This window comes from Calypte anna, chromosome 12 (genome assembly GCF_003957555.1).
Source record: "Calypte anna isolate BGI_N300 chromosome 12, bCalAnn1_v1.p, whole genome shotgun sequence".
NCBI classification, from domain to species: Eukaryota; Metazoa; Chordata; class Aves; order Apodiformes; family Trochilidae; genus Calypte; species Calypte anna.
In genome coordinates this window covers 17,279,377-17,301,172 of record NC_044258.1, presented here as the reverse complement: position 1 = coordinate 17,301,172, position 21,796 = coordinate 17,279,377, and the positions used below count along the sequence as shown (strand labels likewise).

The 21,796-nt window shown below is 44.8% G+C and overlaps 1 protein-coding gene across 11 annotated transcripts in view; it reads left to right on the top strand.

Annotated features, from left to right (window-relative positions):
* Positions 1 to 21,796, top strand: part of FOXP1 (forkhead box P1) — a 377,025-nt gene that overhangs the window by 274,689 nt on the left and 80,540 nt on the right. The window contains exon 1 of one of the 11 annotated variants that reach the window (XM_030458446.1): positions 14,966 to 15,085. The exons of the other annotated variants lie outside the window; for them this stretch is intronic. The gene's annotated coding sequence lies outside the window, so the exon portion shown is untranslated. Of the gene's footprint in view, positions 1 to 14,965; positions 15,086 to 21,796 lie in introns of those variants that run through there. 11 annotated transcript variants of the gene reach the window in all.

The window sequence follows — 21,796 nt, the reverse complement described above, 5'->3', positions numbered from 1 at the left end:
TCCTCTGCCTACACAGCTGTATTCACAACTGTGGACCAGAATGCCTTTTGCATGATGCTCACGCCTGGGTCTATGGGATATAATAATACCCAAATGAAGAAAATGTGATTTTAAAGTGAAGTCAGAATTAATACTTGCTGTGTAAAACTGCATTACTGGCTGAGGTGTTGGCACAGAAATGGATAAACCACTTCAGGAAAAAAACAGGAACTAACCAAGGCATTTATTTATTCTCAGATCAGGAGCTGAATGCTCAGACTTCTGTAGTAGAGACCAATGTGCTTGGAGCTTCCAGAGATGCCAAATTCTGTCTGTGCCATCCTGAGAGTAAATGGGGAAATTGGATTTAGTGGTGGTAGAGGTCTGACCCTGGGGAGAAGGGCTGTGGGTCAGCATCATGCCCAGCCCTTTTCCTCCAGGTTATCTGCTCCCAGGTGGATTTGCAGAAGGCAACAGAGCTGTTGTTCACGTTGTTTGATTGTGTGCTGGCAGCTTGTTCTGTTTGTCCTTTTGCTGTGTGATAAGGAGTTTATATGGGGAAGTATGAATATTAAGAGAGAAGGTGAAGAAAATCCCCAAAAGTAAAAAATGAGGCCAAGCAAGAAGGAGGAAAGCACAAGTTGGCAAGAGCCAAAGGCCTTGCATTGATTTCACTTTTAACTTTTGTGTTTATTCAAAGGCTGTGGATACAGGTTAACTTCCTTTGCTCAATATTTATTGCTGCGTTACTTGTCTTAAACTGGAACAATGAGCACTTTGTTGATTGGGTTAAGAGACTGTCCCATTTTATTTGGTCTCCTGCATCTCTCTCTGTATCTGCAGGTTTTAAGCAGTTTATTTTAATTTCAGATTTCTAACCCTCCGTTGTGAATCGCTGCCGTGCCACTGGCAGCAACACTTGAGGGACTATTGTTCATCTTTTCAAAGTGGTGGGAGCTCACAGCAGAGCCATTCACTTTTCTGAAACCTGACCTTCCTTGATGATGTTACACCTTGCAGATTCGGAGCAGGATAAACATTTGAAAGGAAAGGGAAAAATATCAGATAGGTTATTTTTCATCTGAAAAGGTTGTAGAAATATTCTGAGCAAGAATTTAAAAATAAGAGGTAAAAATCCCTGATGGCAGTAGCCACCTTTCTGTTTGGCAGCCATCAAAGATGCTGCCCAAATCAATTATTAAGAGTGAATGCCTCCTCACTGTTAACTATGCTGACCCTTGAGCAGACAGGTGAGCAGAAAATCAGTAAAATCACAGTGTAATGAATGAGGACGGCACCGATTTCACCCTAATTTAGCAATGGCAATGATGCTGCTGCTCTTAGGAGTGGGCCCAGAGGCCTGTTCTGGCCATGGAAAGTATTTGGAAAGTGTCCCCAGAGTATTAAAGATTTCTCTCTGGAGTAAGAGCATTAATACTCTGCAGAACACTGTTAAGGTATTTTTAAATTGTGTTGTCCACAACTGGCACTATAAAGGAAGGTATGTTTATGAGTTCCCTTGCTGTTATTTTTTGCTTGGGCTTGTTGCTTGGAAAGTCTGCTCATTTTGAGTCCTTCACTCAGCTGTGTCTACCCAGAAGAAAAACAAACCCGTTTCTTTTGGGAGAGCCCGGCAGTGGACACATCAGAGCAGCAGGGCCAGCTGCAAAATTGTGGTGTTGTTTGGTTGCTAATTCTGCAGGAGTGAGCAGAGGGGACCACCCTGTCTTTAAAAAAAAAAAAAAATGAAAGGAAAGAAAAAGAAAAACAAAACAAATATGTATATATATAACCACTTTCAGTTACTAGTAACTTTGATTTTGCTGAGGAAAAAAAAATAAGGCAAAAAGCATCAAATAGAGCAAATAGCCTTACTCCTTGCACCGGATGGTATAATAATCACTGGAGTAGTTTTTCTATTCCTGGTTGCTTTGGCCTCACACCTGTAGGAGCTCCTTTGCTTCTGTGCTTTAACAGCAAAGTACTTTTTATTTGAAAACACAAGGAAATTCAGTTTCCTAACACGCCTCTCAAGTCAGGGCAGTTGCGGGAATGGAGGAGTGGAAAATGGCTCATGTGTGAACAGTTTGGGATGGAGCTATTCATGTGGGGCCGTGCTGAGGTGTGGGAGAGGGAGGATAATTGTAAATGTTCTTCTGGGGATCTGATTGACAGCTTATTGTCTGCAGGCAGTTGAGTAGAGAATAGGAAATGAGTTAAGTGCAGGGGATCTGGCAGGCTGGGAGCTCTCCCCATGGCAGCTGCTGCACCCTCCAAAGCACCCAGGTTTGAGGGCAGGACCCCTAAAGGATGCCCTGAGGTTGGTTCAAAGCCTGCGTGAGGTGAGGCTATGTCTGGTTGGTCATCTAGGGTGCCCAGAGTGGTCTCAGCCCCCCCTTGGTTGGGGTGACCCTGGTTTGGGTGCTACTGAGCTATAAATGTGGGGGGACAGCAGAGCTGATGGATGCCTGTGGTTCATAAGCAGAACAAGAGAAGGAAATACCTTCTCTCCTGACTCAGTAGATGTGTTACCATGAGGTCTCTGGTAGTTTTACAATGTTGTGAGGGCTGGGGCCACTGATGTGTGGTTTGAAGTTTTCCTTACCCCCCTTTTCTTTTGCCCTGGGGTCTGAGTGCCTGTGGGAAGCCCCCAGTGACTGGTTAAAAAATTACAGAACTGCATCTGCTGAAGAGAGAAATATTGCAAACAAATACTCCTCCCCCAGAATATCACTGTCCGTGGGGTGGATTATTTTTTTTCTCTCCTTGCGTATGTGTGCTTAAAAAAAAATAATTAAAATCCCAGCTTTGCATTGTTAGTGTAGGTTTCTGAGCCAGATTGTGCTACAGAGCACACTGATGTGTCTTCCCCTGAGGTATGGAAAGATCTATGTGTGCTAAGCAGGTGTTTTCATTTGTTTAATTGGATCTGAGTTTAGCACAATATTACAGATAAATGAATTACACATGTTCAGTAATTCATAGGAAGTGATTGTTGTTCTGCTTAGGCACTTGTCTTGGCATCCAGGTTTGCAGAGATAGTGTGCTGGCAAGTAGGGATGAGGGCCTTGAAAAAGCAGAAACCAGTGAGGAGAACCTGCTGCCTGGTTGCTAAACCAGCAATAACTTCTTTGTCAAAAAGGTAACATTTAAAATTTAAAGAGTACCCTGTTGTGACAAACTGCAAAACCACAGGTCTGAAAAAGAAATGCACCAGGCCTGTGTCAACAGCTGGTGGCATCTCTGGGCAGGAAGCTTTGGGTGACACACGCTGGTGGGGACGTCACCAGGGATGGAGAGACCCAGGAACCACCCGCAGGGCTCTGGGGCTTTTCTGGAGAGCCTCACCCAGAGCTGTGTGCACGTTGCTTGGCAAGACAACCACTGATTTGTTTCTACCGATGTGTTTTATTTATTATTAGTCACTTTCCCCATCTCTTTGTGGGCTTCCTGGGCTGCCCCACCCCATTGCAGAGGTGCTGTGGCACACAAACCTCCAGCCACCTCCCTGTCACAGGTCTCATAGGAGAAGGATAGGACCCTTGGACCCTGGCAGAGCCTCCCAGGTGGGACACAGCAGGGTGATGGGCTTGGCCAATCTCTCCCCACCGAGGGGCACCCAGACAGAGCACCCAGAGGGTGGCTCTGAGGTGCTGCCTCGCAAAGGATGAGCAAAACCGGTCGCTTCCCAACAGCTTCCCTCCTGGTTTTGAGTCGTCCCAGCCCTTGGCCAGCTTCCAAATGGATAATTACATTCAACTTACCCAAATTTCCTCTGCAGATTCAATTGTAAACTATTTTCTCGCTCTCTCCTGCCAGTGTTGTGTGTAACTGAGCTGCTCAGCATTAAACAACTGTCAGGGGCAGCTCCAGAGCCGGTGGAGTTTTCGGCACAGAAAGTAAAAGGTTGTATCAGAACTTGTGCTGAACTTTAGAGAACGCATTGTTTGTGCCTTTTGGGTTCACGGAGTACTTTGGAGCAAGCTTTTGGATTAAAGGTGTGGTTGCTGTGTAAGTCACTGTTGTTAGCAGCCGGTGCCAGCACTTGAGGCTGATTTTGGGAAGTGAGTTATTCAGGGATGTCCTCTCTCATGGATATCCTTGCCTTGAAGCCTCCTGATAATTTAGATAAAAGGTGTTTAGCTGCATTCCTCATTCATCTAGGAATTTGTTCATGCATCACCTGGAGAGCTACTGTGTGTATTCCTGTTCTCCCACTGTCAGTGGCTTCTCACCAGCCTCCTGGGTCACTCCTCTCCATGGGCTACAACAGAAGCCTCTTGTATGGCAAGAGCTATGCTGTGCAAAAACCCAGCAGTGGTACCCACAGAAAGCTGTTCTTAGCAAATCCTCCATCCTAGGATGTGATCCAGGCAGTGGGGCTCCATGCATGGAGCCAAAGGCTCCAAAGGAAGCCAAAGGCACGTGGGGAAGTGGGATGTGATCTGGGAAGTGCTCCTGCAGCCTCCAGGTTCAATGGAGCCAGCACAGTAAATCATAGTTGAAAGGGAGATTGAAGCTTTTAAAACTGTTGCTTGTTTGAGGCTTTTCCAGTAGCACGTGTCTGGATGGGATTGTTCTGTAGGAGGCTCCTGGGAATAAATGTGTCCCAACCCAGCAGCAATCTCAGAAGGTTTGTGTCGGTGTAATCCATAAACATTTTATTATACATATAGCTGAGTAAATAGCTTAAAATCTCTTTAAACTCTTTGTTCATGAATGTATATTAAAAAGTGCCCATCCCATATGCAGACACACACACACACACCCTTTTCCTTCCTTCCTTCCTTCCTTCCTTCCTTCCTTCCTTCCTTCCTTCCTTCCTTCCTTCCTTCCTTCCTTCCTTCCTTCCTTCCTTCCTTCCTTCCTTCCTTCCTTCCTTCCTTCCTTCCTTCCTTCCTTCCTTCCTTCCTTCCTTCCTTCCTTCCTTCCTTCCTTCCTTCCTTCCTTCCTTCCTTCCTTCCTTCCTTCCTTCCTTCCTTCCTCTTCCTTCCTTCCTTCCTTCCTCCTTCCTTCCTTCCTTCCTTCCTTCCTTCCTCCCTTCCTTCCTTCCTTCCTTCCTTCCTTCCTTCCTTCCTTCCTTCCTTCCTTCCTTCCTTCCTTCCTTCCTTCCTTCCTTCCATTTTACACCCACTTCCAGCAAGGCTTTGGCTCATGGCATCTTTCCTTGTGCTGGGAACCGTGGCCACAACCCCCCACGGGGCTGGCCCAGCCAGGGGGCTTGGGTGGACCAACCACCCACCCCCCTGGCTCTGCTGTCCTCTTGGCAATGTCCCTGCTGTCAGGGGACAGTGCAGAAGCTGTTGCCTGTGTCTGGGTTTCCCACTTGATGTGCATCCCATTTGGGAGGCTGTTTCTTCAGCTTCAAACCCTTTTAATGAGATGCAAATTGTTTGTGATGCTGCCTTATTAAGTGTATTGTAATTTTAAAATCATTTGCTTGTTAATTGTATTTAAATAGCTGCCACTTAGACAAGCAGAAAGTTTCCAGAAAGATAAATTGTTTTCTCTTTTTACTGTGTTTGAAAGCAGCCCCAGTGACCTCTCTGGGCTGCTTTGATACAGCTCTTTCCAAATGGAAGTGTGCCCTGGCTGCACTCCCCTCCTGCTCCTCCCTGAAAAAGAAATACTCACCCTGTTACCCTCCTTCTCTTAAACCTCAGCCCCTTCAGAAGGTGACTGTGGGAGGTTTAGAGCAGGCATAGTGTATTTTCCCCCCCTAATCAGCCCAGCTCAGCTTTTGGGCTGTGTGTGATGGGGATGTTAGACTCCCACCCCCTGTGCAGATGGGGTTGGAAAGGACCCTGAAGATTTGGGGGGGATGCTTACATCTCTGGAACCCTTTGAAATTCCCAGCCCATTTTTATGTCAATGTATGTCTGCTGGAGTACTGAGGCAAGGTCACCTGTCCAAAGCCCTTTCAAGGCTCTGTCTTCTGCATGTTGAAATAAATGGCAAAGTTTCTCTTGGCTACTGCTGAGCAGGATGAGGCCCCCACTGACCTCAGTTCAGCTCAGTTTAGAGCTGATTTTGACCCTACATCGTTGCTAGCTTTGGCATGGAGCAAGCTACATGGTATCATTTGTGTTTTATTTGTAGTTGAAATACCATCTCGGAAAATGAAACATAATATTTGTGTCAGTTTTGCTCATTCTTCTCCCATCTACTGGAGGGTCCCACCCTGCCAGTGCTTCTCACTCTTCTTTTCCAGCTCACCCCTGTTCAGAGTAGAGTCTCATGTAGATTCTGCCTTGTTTTTTCAGGGACATTTCATGTTCCTCTTGTTTTCTGTTTGCGTCTTTGTTTTGTGGCAGGATCAGTAATAATAATAGTTAATAATTAGCAGTTCAATAGCACTCTTCACCTTCAAAGCAATTTCAGGCATTAAATCACTGCAGCTCTGTTGGCAATATAACAATATTGACTTGTTACTTCACCAGTGTCACAGAGGCAGCAAAAGCTCCTTTTCTGTGGAGATCAAACTGGGGTCTCTTTCTTTTTTTTTTTTTTTTTTTTTTTTTTTTTTTTTACTAAAAAATTGGCAAAAAATAAAATTTTCTCCTAGGCTGCCACTTTGTTTGCCAAATTTCAGTATAGAGCCAATTTTTAAAGCTTGAGTAATAAACACCTGAAAAGTTCTGGTTTATAATGGCTGTGCTGAAAAGCCATTAAATGAATGGCTCTGCTATAACACAAGAAAACCCTCTTAAACTGTCAAAACCCCTGCACAAGCTGGAGGGAGGTTCAGCCAATGTCAGCTTTGCCTTTGAGCCTGGAGCTGAGGGATGGCAAAGTGAAGCTGGGGGAGTTGTAGGGCAGATCAGTAGTGGTGTCCCTGTCTCTGTGCTGGGGAGATGGTCCTTTCCCAGAGATGTGGTGGAGCAAGGTGAGCATCCTGTCCCAGGTGAACATTTCTTTAGGTCTCTCTGGCCACAGAGGAGAGGGAAGATGAAGAGGAGCAATGGGGACAGAGCTCCAGGGGAGCAGAGAGCAGAAGTTGTGGCCACGTGAGGACGGAAAACCCTGGAGCAAAGGAGGAATTGAGGGATGCAAAGTGGCAGAGGGGATTTGGAAGGAAGCAGTGTGGGGATGGTTGGGAAGTAGCAGAGATGTTGGGATGCAGGGCTGGGAGCCTCTGCAGCAGCAAGCACAGCACAGGGGTCCAGATGCATGGTCCACAAGATGTGACCAGGGCAAGAAGCCCTGAGGATGCCCTCATTGATTTGTTTTCTTTCTCCTGGGCCTGAAGGGCAAAGATTTTCAAGGAGGTGAGGGAAACTCTGCTTCCTTCTGCCTACAACCTGCAGCAGTGCCATACGTGCCACTGGCCAAGAGCAAGGTATCCAAAACCACCTTCCCAAAGCAGCCCACAGCCCCTGGCCAGCTCGGAACCTCTCCCCTTCCCAGCATGGGATCTGCTGGCAGAGTTTGTCACAGAGAAGCTGAGCTGTAAGAGCAGTGCAGTAAAATAGCAAATTGACCAGTAAAAGAAATCAGTAAATGAAGGGAACAGCTATTAATGTGCCAAGCCAAGATGTGTAATTATACCCTAGGACTTTTCCAAACTAATACATGTTAAAGGTGTAAACCTATTAAAGGAGAGATTTTTCTGTACAGGGAACTTATGTAGATAGATGGATTTACACTGTATTTTATTCTTGTATTCTAAGGTATAAGAAACGTTTTAGCAAATCCAGTCATTCCTATTATTATAATATCATACGTTTTTCATGCCATTTTATGCGGTTCTTCAAAAACTTTGGCACTAATTCTCTTTATATTGTTAGGATTTTTCTTTTAAAAACAGAATTCTTTTTCTCAAATAGTTAATTAGATTTTGAACTTCAAATACAGTACTTTTTTTTCTTTCCTCCCAAGAATAGGGGTGTTAGATCCATTGTGCTGGCCAAATTACAGTTTGGATAGTTACATTCTCTCTGCTTAATCACCCTGCAATTTCATTCCAGTGAAGGATTTGGTGCCTCAAGTGCCCTGAATTCCTTCAGAGCTCTGTATGGTGAAATTGCTGCCACCATCCACCCCAGAAGTGGTTGCATTTCAGGGCAGGGAATTGTCATCTCTTTCCAGGGCATAAGTAACAGTTTCACCTGCAGAGATGGGGTTTTTTGTAGTATTCCTCCACTGCTACACTTTGCAGTGACTCTGTGCTTTTCCAACCCACCCAGCCTTGCCCCAAGTCTTCAGGAACATGTCAGTGATTTCTTTTGCTACAGGAATGCCAGTTTGTTTTAAGGGACCTTTATTTTCTTGTTCTTTTTTTTGCCATGATGGGTGCAGCAAGTGAGTGTGTCCTGGCTTCCCCTCTGCATCCCCTCCTGTCTTGGGGACCAGCTACTTCTCAGCATCATCTTTTTTTTTTTTCTTGTGGCTCAGGAGAAGAAAAGGGCTGGGATAAGCAGCAGCTGGATTTGGATAGGAAGCATCCATGGGTCAGAACCCTGGGTTGCAGACAGGAGCCTACTTGCCTGGGGAGGGGAGGTGGGATGGGAGGACCCTGTCCTTGAGTTCAGCTGGGGCTCTGTTTATTTGGGAAGAACTGGTGGGAAGGGCTGGAGTGGAAATACAAAGGAAAACCCCAAAGGCCCCAGCGAGCCCTGCTTAGTGCTGCACAAAGGACTTTGAGCTGCTGGGATGACCCCAAGGGATCCAAAAGAAAAGTGCTGTAGTTGGGGTGTTTGCTTAGCCTGTGTATCTGCCTGTTTCTCGTCCATGTGAAACCAGACAGAAGTGCATCATCAAAATGACTGACATGGCCAGAGGCCAGGAGATGGCTGTGCTGAAACTGAGTCCCCTCCTGCCCTGCAGTGTGCCCCTGCCTTCCCCTCCCCTCCCACCAGGCTGACCAAGGGGATTCTCCTGACCCAGAGGAAGTGAGGAGGAGGAGGAGGAGAGCACCCAATGCATGTTGCACAATGGTGGTCATGAGGAGGCTCCCTCCTCACTGTTCCCTTCTCCCAGAAAAGCTTTTTTTCCCAGGAAGCTACTAACCTTTAGTAGCTCCTTCTGGTAGATCAGTGCTGCCTTGCAGGAAGCACCTTGTAAGTCCTGTATGGCAACCAGAGTTCATCTCAAAGGGTTCCTCTGTGTCCTCCTGCCTGCAGTAAGTCTTTAGGTTTTAACACTGTTTGCCAGCTTTGCAAATTGCACTGTTCTGCTGCTTTGGGGCATTTTGGAGATGAATTTGATTCCTGGTGCCATCCATTCATGCTAGCAGGAACAGAGATCTCAGCGCTGCTTCCAAACTCCTTCCCCATGTAGCATCAGCAGCACTGAAGCTTTTCTTTGTGCTTCTGTTTAACCACAAGGCCTGTTGCCTAAGCAGCTCTTTAACAGGTAATTCAAGTTGTTTTGTTGCATCTACAAAGTTAACTGTTTTCTTTTTTAAAGAAAAGATGAGCAAAACCTCTTCCCACGGCTGACTTCTTTAAAAACATTCAAAGTAGCTTTTGAATGTTGGAGGAAAACTTGGAACTATGAGCCAGCTAAATATACTGTATCATGAAACCTTGGGGACCATTGAAATGAGAACAGTGGCCCATTACTGCTAAGAAGGTGTTTTATTGGAAATACACTGAGTTGCATTCCCAACAGAGTGAGTAAAGACCAGTGAGATGCCTGGTAGTGATACCAGTTGTTCTTGTGGATGAACTGGAATATGTAGCTTGGCACTCCTGGGCTGTGTGTGAAATGGCCTGAGAGGGTGTTTTTATAGAAAGGGGCCCCTATTAATCTGATTTATTTTAATTTAACTCTGTGGTGATACGTATCTGTACATAGGGGTGTGTGTATGCAAGTTGGTGCAGCAGTAGGCATGGGTTTTTTTAGGAGATTCTTTGTGGTGAGGTGAAGCTTTAAGTCTCCTGATGACAGAAGGAGATTACCAGGAGAGGGCAGTGCATCTAACACTGTATTTTCCACCAGCTGTACCCTCCCTGGCCCCAGCCCCGGGGTGATTCACCTCAAATCACAAAACTGGGGGCACTGGGGCTGCTCCAGCCACAGCATCCTCCTGCCTGCCCAGAGGCAGCGAGCAGGGGATGCTCTGTCTGGGGTGGCCAGGAGTTCACTGGTTAATACCAAACAGGCAGAAAAAAAATGTTTGATTGACATGTGCTTTGTTGATGTTTCATTCTGTGGGTTTTTTTCTTGCCATGGCAACTTTAACATCATGACAAAACACCTACTTTGCCTCCCGGAGCCATCGCTGTTGTCATGCCTGGTGGGTTATTTTGGTAGACAGGGGTTGTTCTTTTCAAGTGGAGGTGTTGCCATCTCCTACCAGATGCCAGCTACAGTCTTTCCTGTCCTAAGAGGATTTTATCTGATGCGAACACTGTATTTCAACCCATGACAAAAAAAAAAATAAATATATATATATGGAGTTTTAATGGAAACTTCAGAATTTCCTCTACGTGACATAAATGCTATCTCACATAATTAAGGAAAGTAACCAAGAACAGTTAGTGGTGATTACCTTTTAATATCTTGTGTACTTTGGGGCAGAAAAATAAATTACAAATAATGCCCAAGCATACTTGGAACAATTTGCACACTGTGCTGTGAGTGATGCAGACCTGCTGGTAGAAGAGTGTGCTAATAAATTCTACTTTGTGGCGGAAACAAGAGATTACAGTTTATTAGGGAAGGAGATGGCAATTTATCAATCAAATATGAATGCAGAGTAAAAATGATGCCATATTTATTTATTTATTTATTTATTTATCCGGGAGCATGGGGGGCACAATTATACAAAATTTGTTGTTTACCTGGGAAGTTTGATTCATTATTAATATTTTTATGTTTAGAGGGAACCATAATTTTGCTGAAATGTCTTCCATAATTCCTGCACAATCGTATTCATAACTCACCTGAATGTTGACACATCCTGCTGTGTATATATAAATTAACTAGTAACACTGGCATTATAAAATGATGCATTAAATGAAGATGTGAATGGTAATTTAAAGCATGCCATGAAGTGAAATTTAAACCATTGTACAACACTGAGGGGATTTAAAGAGCCTTCTTCATGCAGACTTTGCAGGGGCAATAAGGAAAATGACAGTTTCACATCTAGAAAAGAAGAGCAACAGAGACACAAGCATTACTGAAATGTTAATTGCTTTGGTGTTCTGTTTTGCTAGGCACACCGTCAGCCTAAAAATCACTTTTCTGCCTGAAGATGTTTTACTATAAAAGCATTGCCTGAGATTATTACAATTTACCACCACCACCACCCCAAAAAACCAAAAATGTTTACTTTGTCCTTTTTCTCAGCACTTTGTGGGTAGTCAGTTTTGCTGTTTCCTGTTTAGTCAGTTGTTTTCCCCATTTGTTTTTGTAGGTCTTTTCAAACAGCAACAAGGGAAAATGAAGCATTCTCAAAACAGGAAAATGTGATTTAACCCCACAAAAATGGGCCTGGGGATCCAGGAGTGGGAATAAGAGCCGAGACAGCTTTTTCCCTCAAAACTGCAAACAGCAGCTTGCTTTTAAACTGGCCTGTGTGCCGAGCAGCAAAATCTGGCACTCGTCTTTGCCAAGTTTGGTGTTGGCTCCAGGGGGAGGGTGAGCTCCTCAGTGCCACAGCGGTGCTGCCCACGAGCACCGGCACCAAAGGTCTCCAAAACTAACTCCCAAATTGGTACTCAGGGAGGAGGGTGCAGGATTTGGCCCAGCATCTGCTGCCAGAGAGCAAAGTAGGACCAGTTTGGCCCTGACCTCCCAAGGGAGCATCCCCAGGACAAGAACAGATGAATTGCTGTCTTGGGAAAAAATTGTCTCCTGTTGGGACTAGACATAAAATTTCCTGATACGGGGCAGGATTACTCCGGAGAGGGGAGGTTGTACTATGATGTTTTGTCTTTTCTTTCTCCCTTGCCCCACAGGCAGCTAGGGCATTTTGATGTGCAAGTCCATGGCTTCTGCACAGGTAGTTACCTGCAGAAGTCTGTGGATAAAATGTACAAGTAAAATAGTATTAAAAAATCATTTATTCCACTGTATTCATCTTCATCATAGCTCATAATCTGTTCCTGACTTGGACCTTAGAGCCTAGTATCCATGCTAAACTCCAGTAGGTGTTGATATCACCACTTAATACGAATCAGATATGGTGAGCACAAGGTGCCAGATAGCCACCGAGTCTGCCAGGCTCATTCACAGTTATTTTTAATTTGTTACTGTATGTGTTCTGTTTTGTACATCCCTGCCTGATTGTCTCTGTCTGTGATGAGTCTCTGTAATTGAATGGAATTAAAGTGGGAGTTTATGGTTCTTCTTGCTCTTTTAAAATATTGTGCTGGCTTAGAACTGCATTATATTTCATGGTGTCCTTACTTAAGAAGTGCTACCATTGCCATTACTAGGAGAACAGCCTTAAGTTTTTACCTCCCAGCAGATGTTGGCTGAGCTTGCAGGTATGAAGCTTTTATATGAAAAGGTATAAAATGCTTTAAAAATACATCTTGCAGTCTGTGGTCAGCACTCGGTGCTTCGACAGCACCTTTCATTTTCAAAGTGTGTTGCAAAATCTGGTCTACAGAAGATCCTGAAATTAGCAGCATTATCCCTGTTTTGCAGATGAGGAGACAAGAGATGTTGAGGCCGCTGACTGCCTTTTAAGTGGTGGATGTACAGGCAGCTCCAGAACCAGGCCAGAAATTTTGCAAACCCAGATCTCAAAGAGAGAGAGAGCCATCTTCTATTAGATAAACATTAAACCCAAAACAGCAACAAACAAACAAAAACCCCCAAACTGTCTAGGTGACTTGCCTGAGGCTTGGCAGGATTCTCAGTGCCAGAGCCAGCACCAGCTTCTGCTTTGCATGGAGCTTGCAGCCTTGTGCTTGCCTTGCCACGTTATGCTTTTGCCTCTGGAAAGAAAAAATGGTAGGCTTCTTAAGAGCCCCCTTTTTTATAAATGCAGGAAAACGGAGCTCAGTCCAAACGCTTGTGAGCAGCCCCTGATCAGAGCAGGAGGAGGTGGGCACCAGTCTTCTGTTAACAGGTGAAGGAGTGACTTGCTAGGACTGAGGGTCGTGTGTGTGAGAAGTTTTTGCTGAGGAAGGCAACACAGATGAGAAGATTTCCACACTGGGGACTGTGGAACACCTTCTGACAGGTCTGCAGAGACTCTCCTGGGTGTGTAACCCCCGCAGTGTTTCAGCTGGGACATTGGGGAGGGTTTGTGTTACCTGCACAGAGATGTTTCCTACCGCTGCTCCTTCACCCTCAGTGCAGCGGGGATGCTGCCACAGGGATGAGCTTCCTACGTGCAGCAGGAAGGAGGAGGAGGAGGTGGTCTGCAGGAGAAACTGTTGGAAAGTTTTAAGTCTGTGTATTCTGTAATATATTCCCCAAAGCAATCTGAGTTCCTCGAGATTACTTTGAAGTCCAGGACAGGAAGGATTTTCTTAAGCACGGGTGATAATTACTGCTAGCTCATCGCATGCATTACCGGTTTATATATACTGAGCGGCCAGCATGTTGGAGTGTGTGCCTGTGTGTGTTTGCTGGAGTTTCCATACATATAATACCTACAAATACCGCCCGTTCCCGTGCCCTTCCTTGCTGACCTCCTGGGTGCGTGTGTGCCCCTTTAAGAGGCAGGCGCTTTCTGATTCATGTAGGCTGTTTCTGGCAGATTTAGGGTCTTGCAAAAGATGCCCTTAGTCCCTTATTAAATATTCATAAGAGGGTGGGGTCACATTTTTGTGACCTGAAAAAAATCCCTTCAAATAAATTTGTTATCTGACACGAAAACACTTTAGGGTGGAAAGCAATCCGTATCGCATCCCATTTAACATCAGATCACAAGTTGTCAGTAAATTGGGTCCTTTGTCTTTGCTTCTTGTGAGGTTCTTCAGCAGCATAACTAATGGGGCTATTGTCTAACAGCCCTCGACTCCAGCAAATAAAGTGCGGGGAAGGGTGTCAGGGTGGCTTCTGTCTTTTCAGTTGCTTGCACGCGAACTATCTGCAGGGATTTTGTCTTCAAGAAACTGTGCGAAAATGTAGAAACATAAAATTGAAATAGCGGGAGAGGTTTTACCAAGTGTTATTGCCCGAGATGAAGTGGAGAGTGGCTTTAGGGGAGAGAGAAAATAGTTTCCTGGGGCCGTGTTAGAGACAGCCAGGACTGTGCTGGCGTTTTGCAGTCTGGTGGAGAGGAGGGGGGACACGAAAAGTGTTTCTTGGAGTTTTACTGTATAAGAGTTTGAAGAAGCTTGTTCCGAGCGAGATGAAGCCGCTGATTCCGCTGTTGCAGAGGTGCCACTGACCCAAACACAGCGTTTTGCTTGTTCTGAGCGAGGAGCTCGGCTGCCTCGGAGCAGGGGGCAGTGGATGCTGGGATGGTCTGTTGGGAGCAGGGATCGAGCATCCCATCCTGCGCTGGTGACTGCACCCTCAGCTGTCCCGAGGGAACACAGGGATGCCTGGAGCAGGCCAGGCGCTTTAATCTGCTCGGATGTCAGCTCCTCTTAGAGGCTTTTTGTAGCTGTTTTGTTTTTTTAATTATTATTATTTCCTGATAGTACATTTCTGAGCTTCCAGCGGCAGAACTATGGGGAAAGGCGAGAGTGGGGAAAAAAAAAAAAAAAAAAAAAAAGACTTTTTCCCGGGAGCAGAGAAAGTTACTGCGGGAGGAGGAGGGCGAGGTTTCCCCTCAGCTCTGTGCCCGAGGCGGCTGCCACAGCGATGTGCCCGCACCTTCCCCGCACCCCCCTCCCTCTGCCGGCACCGCTCCCCGCCACGGCGATCGATTTGGGGAGGGTTTTAGGGGGAAAAGGGGGGGCTTTTAGTCCGTTCGGCGGCGGGGCCGGGCAGGTCAGAGGGCGCGGTAGCCGCCGCGGAAGGGGAAGGGGGGGGCCGTGTCGGGGGTGTGGGGGGCCGGGCCGGCGGGGCGCCCCGTTCCGGGGCGGGGTGTGCGCGGCGGCGCAGGGCGGGGCCGCGGCGGCGGCGGCAGCCCGCGAGCAGCGCCCCGGCACTCCGCCCGCACCCGCGGAGGATCCGCACTGCTCCGCGCCGCTCTGCCAGCCCGCTCCATGGCCCGCCGCGCTTCCCGCCGCCCGCCACCGCCCAGGTGGGTGCTCGGGGGTTCGGAGGGGGTGGTGTGGGGTGAGGAGGAGGAGGGCAGGCCCGCTCCCCAAGTGGCGGAAAGAGGCTGGGGAAGGCACACGGTGCCGCCGCCGGGACTCCTCGTGTGTGGCTCGGAGTTTGCCGGCGGGTTCGGCGGTGTGAGAGGAGGAGGAGGAGGGGAGGTGGTACAGCGTGCGCGCTTCGCAACTTGCTGAAGGTTGTTGTTGTGTTTTTTGTTTTTTTCCTGTTTTGGTTTGTTGTGTTTTATTTTTATTTATTTTTTTTAACAAGTGTTTCTGTGTGTTTCGTGCCTGCCTTTTGTTCTGACAGTTTGTGCCCAGCCCGCCGGGCGGTTTTCTCCTCCTTCAGCGCTGTAGTTTTGCGGAAGAGTGAGGCAAGAGGGAAAGTGCCCAGAGCCGGGGGTGTGGAAAAATAACTAAAAAAAAAAAAAAGAAGACTTTTTTTTGTCAGGTTTAAATGTCAGGGATTGCTGAATGGATTCGCCAGTCAATTTACCAGGGGGAAATTAAGTGAGTGGGCTTTGTTTTTGACATTGACTCGTGTTCCCAACTTCAGTGGAATAATTGTAACGGGATCTAAATGTAGCTGAGTGAAGTGTCAGCCCTGCGAGCCAGCGTCTCGGTTCGAATGAGATGGTTTTTCGAGGGTGGTGGGGAGGAGGGAACCCTTAGGAAGTGGGTGGTAAGTTTAGAGCAAAGTGCATATACACTCTTCCTCTTTGGAATTAACTCCTTCCGAGCCAGCTTGTTTTACAAACCACTGTGGGTTTCGACTTGTCCTTGTGCTGGCGTTAGGGAAAAGGCACTGGAGAACGCGACACGGTCGTCTCGGTGCCTGTGCTGGCGTTTGAAAGGCTACCATTTTATATTTTTAAATAAAAACAAGTTTGGTGGCAGGAAACGTGAATCATTCGGGGTGACTAAGATGTGTTTATGAAAACGGAATAGTTGGATTTACTCTAGCAATGAGTGTTGAATTGCGAACTACAATAAATCGCTGAAGTTTATTCCTAATAAAAAGTGACTTACGCAGGCGATTTGGCTTTTTATAAATAAACTCAAATGTTAAAAGTCTTTTTTTTTTTTTCGGGTCAGAGCTCGTTTTTTTATGCCTCGTGCTCCTGGGCCCAATCCTGGGTTGACTTTTGCATGTGTGATTGCTGTCACAGGAGAGGAGTCTCTCCCTGAAGCAATAAGCACTGTGCCTGCTAAATGAGTATTTGCTGGATCGGGCCCTTCGTAATTATTTTTACTGTTCTAAGCTATCGGGCATCTTATACCTCTTTACATCAAGTTAAAAACTGTTTTCACTTCTCTCGTTTTTTAAGAGCTGTGGTTAAACTATGTGTTTATATGTGAACATGTCATTAGAGTGTGCTTCTGCCTTGTTAAGAAATGGCTTTTGTTGACTGTATGTTTATTGCAGTAGCAGCCAAGAAGTCTCTAAAAGCAGGCACTCTCCTCACAGCCAGGGGAAAATCTGCTGTCAGAGGGCTTTTTCACTGCTCTCCTGTGACTACTTGCAAAAAATTTCATTGATAAGGCTGCGGAGATGAAACCCAAATCCTGCCTGAACTGAGTCGCTGCCTTGGCCTAGACTGTGATAGAGCTGAACTGCAAACTGATTGGTCTGACACTTTATAATCAAAGTTGATTTATTGTTCATTAGTAGTGCATTAGCCCTTTCAGGCAAGACAGTTATTTGTGTAGTGGCCTGTCAAACAAAAGACCGCTAGCACCTGTCATTTCTAAAGCAGGAGATAAGCAAGGAGATATTAAGATAATGCAAATAGAAATACACTGGAATGAGGTAAAGTTCTAGCAATTTCCCTGTAAGAAATATTGGTTTATTTATCATGCTCACGTTTAGCATATAAAGGAACCGGACTATTTGCAAAGGTTTTCCCCCTCTCCAGGACCATCAGAGGAGAAGGCTTTGGGGATGAGCTGGGCATGTGATTTCAGAGCAGCACTGAGGTGAGGAGGCAGCTGGGGCAGATAATGAATTGGGGAAAGCCAGTTGCTGATAGGGAAGATGTGAATGCTGGTCTGTAGCCTTAATTTAATTTTGTTTGATTTTGGTTTTAGTGTGAGAGCAAGATTTGATGCACTTCTAGTGTTTTGTCCCTGACTCCTTCCTTCTGGACAGATGTCATGAGATGATGCTCTTACTGGCAGGGGTTAATTATATGAAAACTTGATGACATCACGGCAGAGCTGTGAGAATGTCAAAATACATCTGCTGCCATATTCAGACATATTGCTCTCCCTCCTCTCCCCCTATATCAGCTCCCCTCCCCTTCTCAAAAGGGAATGATCTCATGACATAAAACAGAAAACAACACAAGTGTCAAAAGAAAACAAAATTAGTGAACTTTTGTCTGCCACCATAGAAACGAGGATTAACTTATGTTATTCCAGAGCATGGAATGGAGACTATCTGCATGAGGATATATAGTGTATTGTCTTCTGTGAATTTTCATTTGACAGGGATTTTGGAGGCTGTGATCTTAATTAAATCTCAACTGACTCAAATAATGCATCTAAAGGCATGCAGTGTTGCGTAACCTTGCTGAGTTGGTAAACCATAAATCATCAGAAAGCTTATGATAGGAAGGGCTGCTTTGAAATTTTTTTTTGTTTGCTACAGTTGTTTTTTTTTCTTGGTCTTGTTTAACATACACTGCACCGTGCTGTACCACCGTGCCCTCCCATTTTTTAAGCAGTGTAATTTTTTTGCTTAAAAATACAATAAAATAAATATAAGCTCTGAGACACTCTCAGACCAGTCATTCAGCTGAATTAAAGAGAAGTCATATATACAATGGGATTGACAGGGAAGAAATAAAACCCAGCCCTGGCTTTCTGGGCATCTCGCTGCTCATAGGAAGGTGCGGGTGCCTCACGTTCTACAGCTGGATGAGCCCTCTGCAGGTTTTTAAAGGATAACTCTGAGCCCCCCACACTGAATTTTATGCTGGGGTGTAAACAGTGATCAGGAGTGGTATGGTATTGCCCCTGGGTTGTAACGGGTCAGGGATGGGTTCTGGCACTCCTGGACATCAGGTTCTGACGGCTGCGCGAGCGGAGCTGATTTTAGTTGCGTGCAAGGAAGAAAAGAGGGTTTGCAAGAGTTAGTGCTGGGAAGGGTGAAAGGGGCTTTTTAGGCATTGCAAGTGATGTAGGGCCGTCAGAGCGATTTCTTACGCAGTGTTTTAACCTGGCAGTGCTCGAGCACTCTGTTGCTTTGAGAAACGTGTTGCTTTTAAAATCCTGAAGCCAAGCAAAATTGCTATCACAGGGTAAAATGCTTTGCTTTCTGTGTGCCCTGGGCAGCTGAAGGGGAAAGGTAAGGGCAGGAGGATTTTTGCCTTCAAAAGTTGGAGTTGCTCTCGTGCTTTTTTGCTCTTTATTTCTCAGTTTATTTAGGGCTGCTGTAGACAAACCTAATCTGGAAGGACACAGCACTTGAATTTACTTTGTGAAAATGTTTCTCGGTAGCCAGATAACTCACTGATGTTGTTTTCTCCCCTCTTCGCTAGGGAAAAGCGGTAGCAGGGGCAGTTTTATCAACACCTGCAGAACTAGATTGTGGGAAAGTCCTGACACCATAAGCTAAATTTGTTATTGTTTGGTGAAAGGCTTGGCTGGTTTTGAGCAGTTTGTTTGTTTTATTGAAAGCAGAACTGCATTACTGGAAACTGCAGTGCTGTAGTTCAGTTAAAATGTCCTGTACTGTTTTGTTTTTATAAGGTGCTTACTTGCTCAGCTTCCCAGTTATAAGGAAAGGGGAAAAAATTCATCATGCACTCATCTGAAGAGCTATAGTAACTGTGTAGAGACTGGGAACAGAAACACTGCTGGTAAATATCTCTTCTCCAGCCTATTTATTTTTTTTTTTTGCACCCCCCCCTCCTTTTTTTTTTTTTTTTTTTTTTTAACCTTCCCAGCACCATTTCCTCTGCTAGCAGGAGGATGTATAGTTTGTACTGAAGTTGACTGAATGTTGGAATACCCAGCCTGTATGTTGAACACAGAAGTGGAATTACTAATTGTTCTGTGTACTAGTTTTTGGATGGATTTGCCTTCGTTGGTTAGGTAAGATGCTGGGTTATTTGGGAGGGACAACACTCCCCCTCCCCAAACTGACAACGGGTTTTAATTTTTAAGCTTTATCTTGCCCTTAAATCTGAAACATCATTGTTCAAATAACTGAGAACAAGGTAAACCAACAACATCAAAAAGGTCGGCTTCTGTGATTTCTCAAGGGCTTGTTATTTTGTACTTTCCAATTCTATTTGATGTCTTGACAAAACAAGATGACACAAGGGAGAATACATTAAATTTTGATTTTCATCTAACCTGTTACAGTAGTGGCAGCTTAATTTCTTTTACTTTTTACCAAAGACGGCTTTTTTGCACAATTACTCTAATTGCTACGCCACTTTATGAGAAGGTTTCCTTACTGGTTTCCCATTTGCCTTGATTTTCCAAGGCTTTGTTTTTGAACGTGCTTTGACCTTTAACACGGCGAGCCTGCTGGTTGGAGTGTGTCTTCATTAGAAGTAAATCAGTGAATGGCAAGATTGTCAAAGAAGCAACTGATGTTTTCTCATTAGAATCTAATTTGCACCGTTGTGCTTAGCTGTGATGTTCAGCTGTAGGTGTCTGCCATAGGTGTGAAAAACTGCACATTTTAAGCAAATAAAAGTTTACAACTGTTACAAAGGCTACGTTTGCAACCCGAGTGGCAAAGCCTAACGGGGTGGTGTTTAGTTTGGGAAATAAACAACGGGATTTAACCAGGTAAATTTATTTTTTTTTTTTTTCCAAGAGCTCAGTCATTTTTTTTTCAGCTGGTCAGGACAATCTGTGGCTTCTCAAATGTCCCCAGCCTGGAGAGGAGGCAGCTCCATGTTCACCTCGGGCAGGAGAAAAATACTCAGGGAGTGGAGAGAGGGCTCATCCTTCCCTAGAAATAGCTGTGGTTCTTCTTAAAAATCTGCCACAGGGAAAAAAAGAAGAAATTCCCCCAGTATAACACTTCCTTTTTTTGCTCACATGAAATTCAGGGCATATTAAATGTTGCCGGTTCAATCACAGTCTTTATTATTTAATTAAGCTCTCCTTAATGTATTAATGAATTAATACACAAATGTAAGGAGTCTGACACGATGATCATTCTCAGTATATTAAGGGTGTTTGGGAGAGAGAGGGCTTCAAGGGGTTTTCAAGGGCTTTAAGGGTATTTTGGATGTTTCAAAGCAGGATTGCTTTTGCTTTATTCGAGGCTGTTTTGGCAGAATATCTTGATCTAATATTTCCTTTCCTAAACTCTGGAAAAAAAATTCCAATTTTATTTATTTTTTTTTAACTGAATCATTATATCAGCACTCTTCAGGACCACATACACCAGCTTATAATTTTTCCTTCCATGCTGGAGCAGGAAACAAAAAGGCTAACTTTTGAAAATGTGGAAAATGATGATGATAATCTTGAGGTTGAAATCTCACTCAGCTTATTAAATGAGTATTTGGTTGTGTGCTCTGGTTTAGTCTCTATTTGACAAATGTTAGATGTAGAAAGGATTTAATTTATGTAAACTTTATATTTTTATGCAAATTAAATGGGTATTTATTATAGCAGAAACAATTATCCTGGCACTTAGTGAGAAACCTGGTATGCATGAGAAGTGGTAGATAAGATCAGATGTTTCATTCTGTAAACAAATACGAAAATATTCCCATTTTTCCTCAGCTAGCAGAGAATACAGAAGACAGCAGACATCCTGACATGCCGGGGAATGTCAGCATAGCCCACCGTGCTGCCTTCCATGGGTCAGAGGGAGATCTTCCCTCCTGATAAAACATAATAAACAAAATTATAATAATAAAATGCTAATTTAATTTTAAAGAGGGGTTTCCCCCCCCCCCCGGCTGTCATAGGGAGTTATATTGTTACGGAGAGAACAGCTATGCTGACAGACTACCTAGCTGATTTTACAGGAATATAATAAACATTACCTGTCTTAATGTGTTGTATTATGGCAAAATAAGTCGAAAAGTGAGATTCCATTTTGCATAATGAAACAGCATTGCAGTTTCTACGTGAAGAATTCTACCAGCAGCATTTTTTGTCGTTATTTCGGAGGATGAAATAACAAGGTCGGAAATGTTTGAGTCTCGGGGTGGAAGGAGGTCTTGCCTTCAGCACTTCTTATTTTCCTGGGCTTTGCTCTGGCTTGTGGCATCGTGCTGCTCTGTTTGCCAGTGTATCAGTGGTTTATCTTCTCCTGTGGCATCAGCAGAGCTGCTTTGCATTGTTTCAGCTGAGATTTTTTTTTTTTTTACACATTTCAAGTGTATCGCACACAATAGCTTTCTAATAAGGCAGCTCAACTTGTTTGATTGTCCCTAGCTCTATCTATTTTCATTTGTAGCCCACTATTTTTAACTGTTCCTCAGCTACTTGCTCTTTCTCTGCTCAGCTGTTTTGCTCCGTTTAACTTTTATCACAAAATCTTTACACAAAATCTTTAACCAAAGGATTGTTGTTTGGAAAGCCAAGGTGCCTGGGATGAGGTCTCACTGACATCGAGTTTGAACATACGTCGCAGGAGAAAAGGATTTTCTGGCAGAGTTATTCTTTATGAATTAAGGAAATCCTCCCCATCTTTCATGCCTGCCTGCTAACAG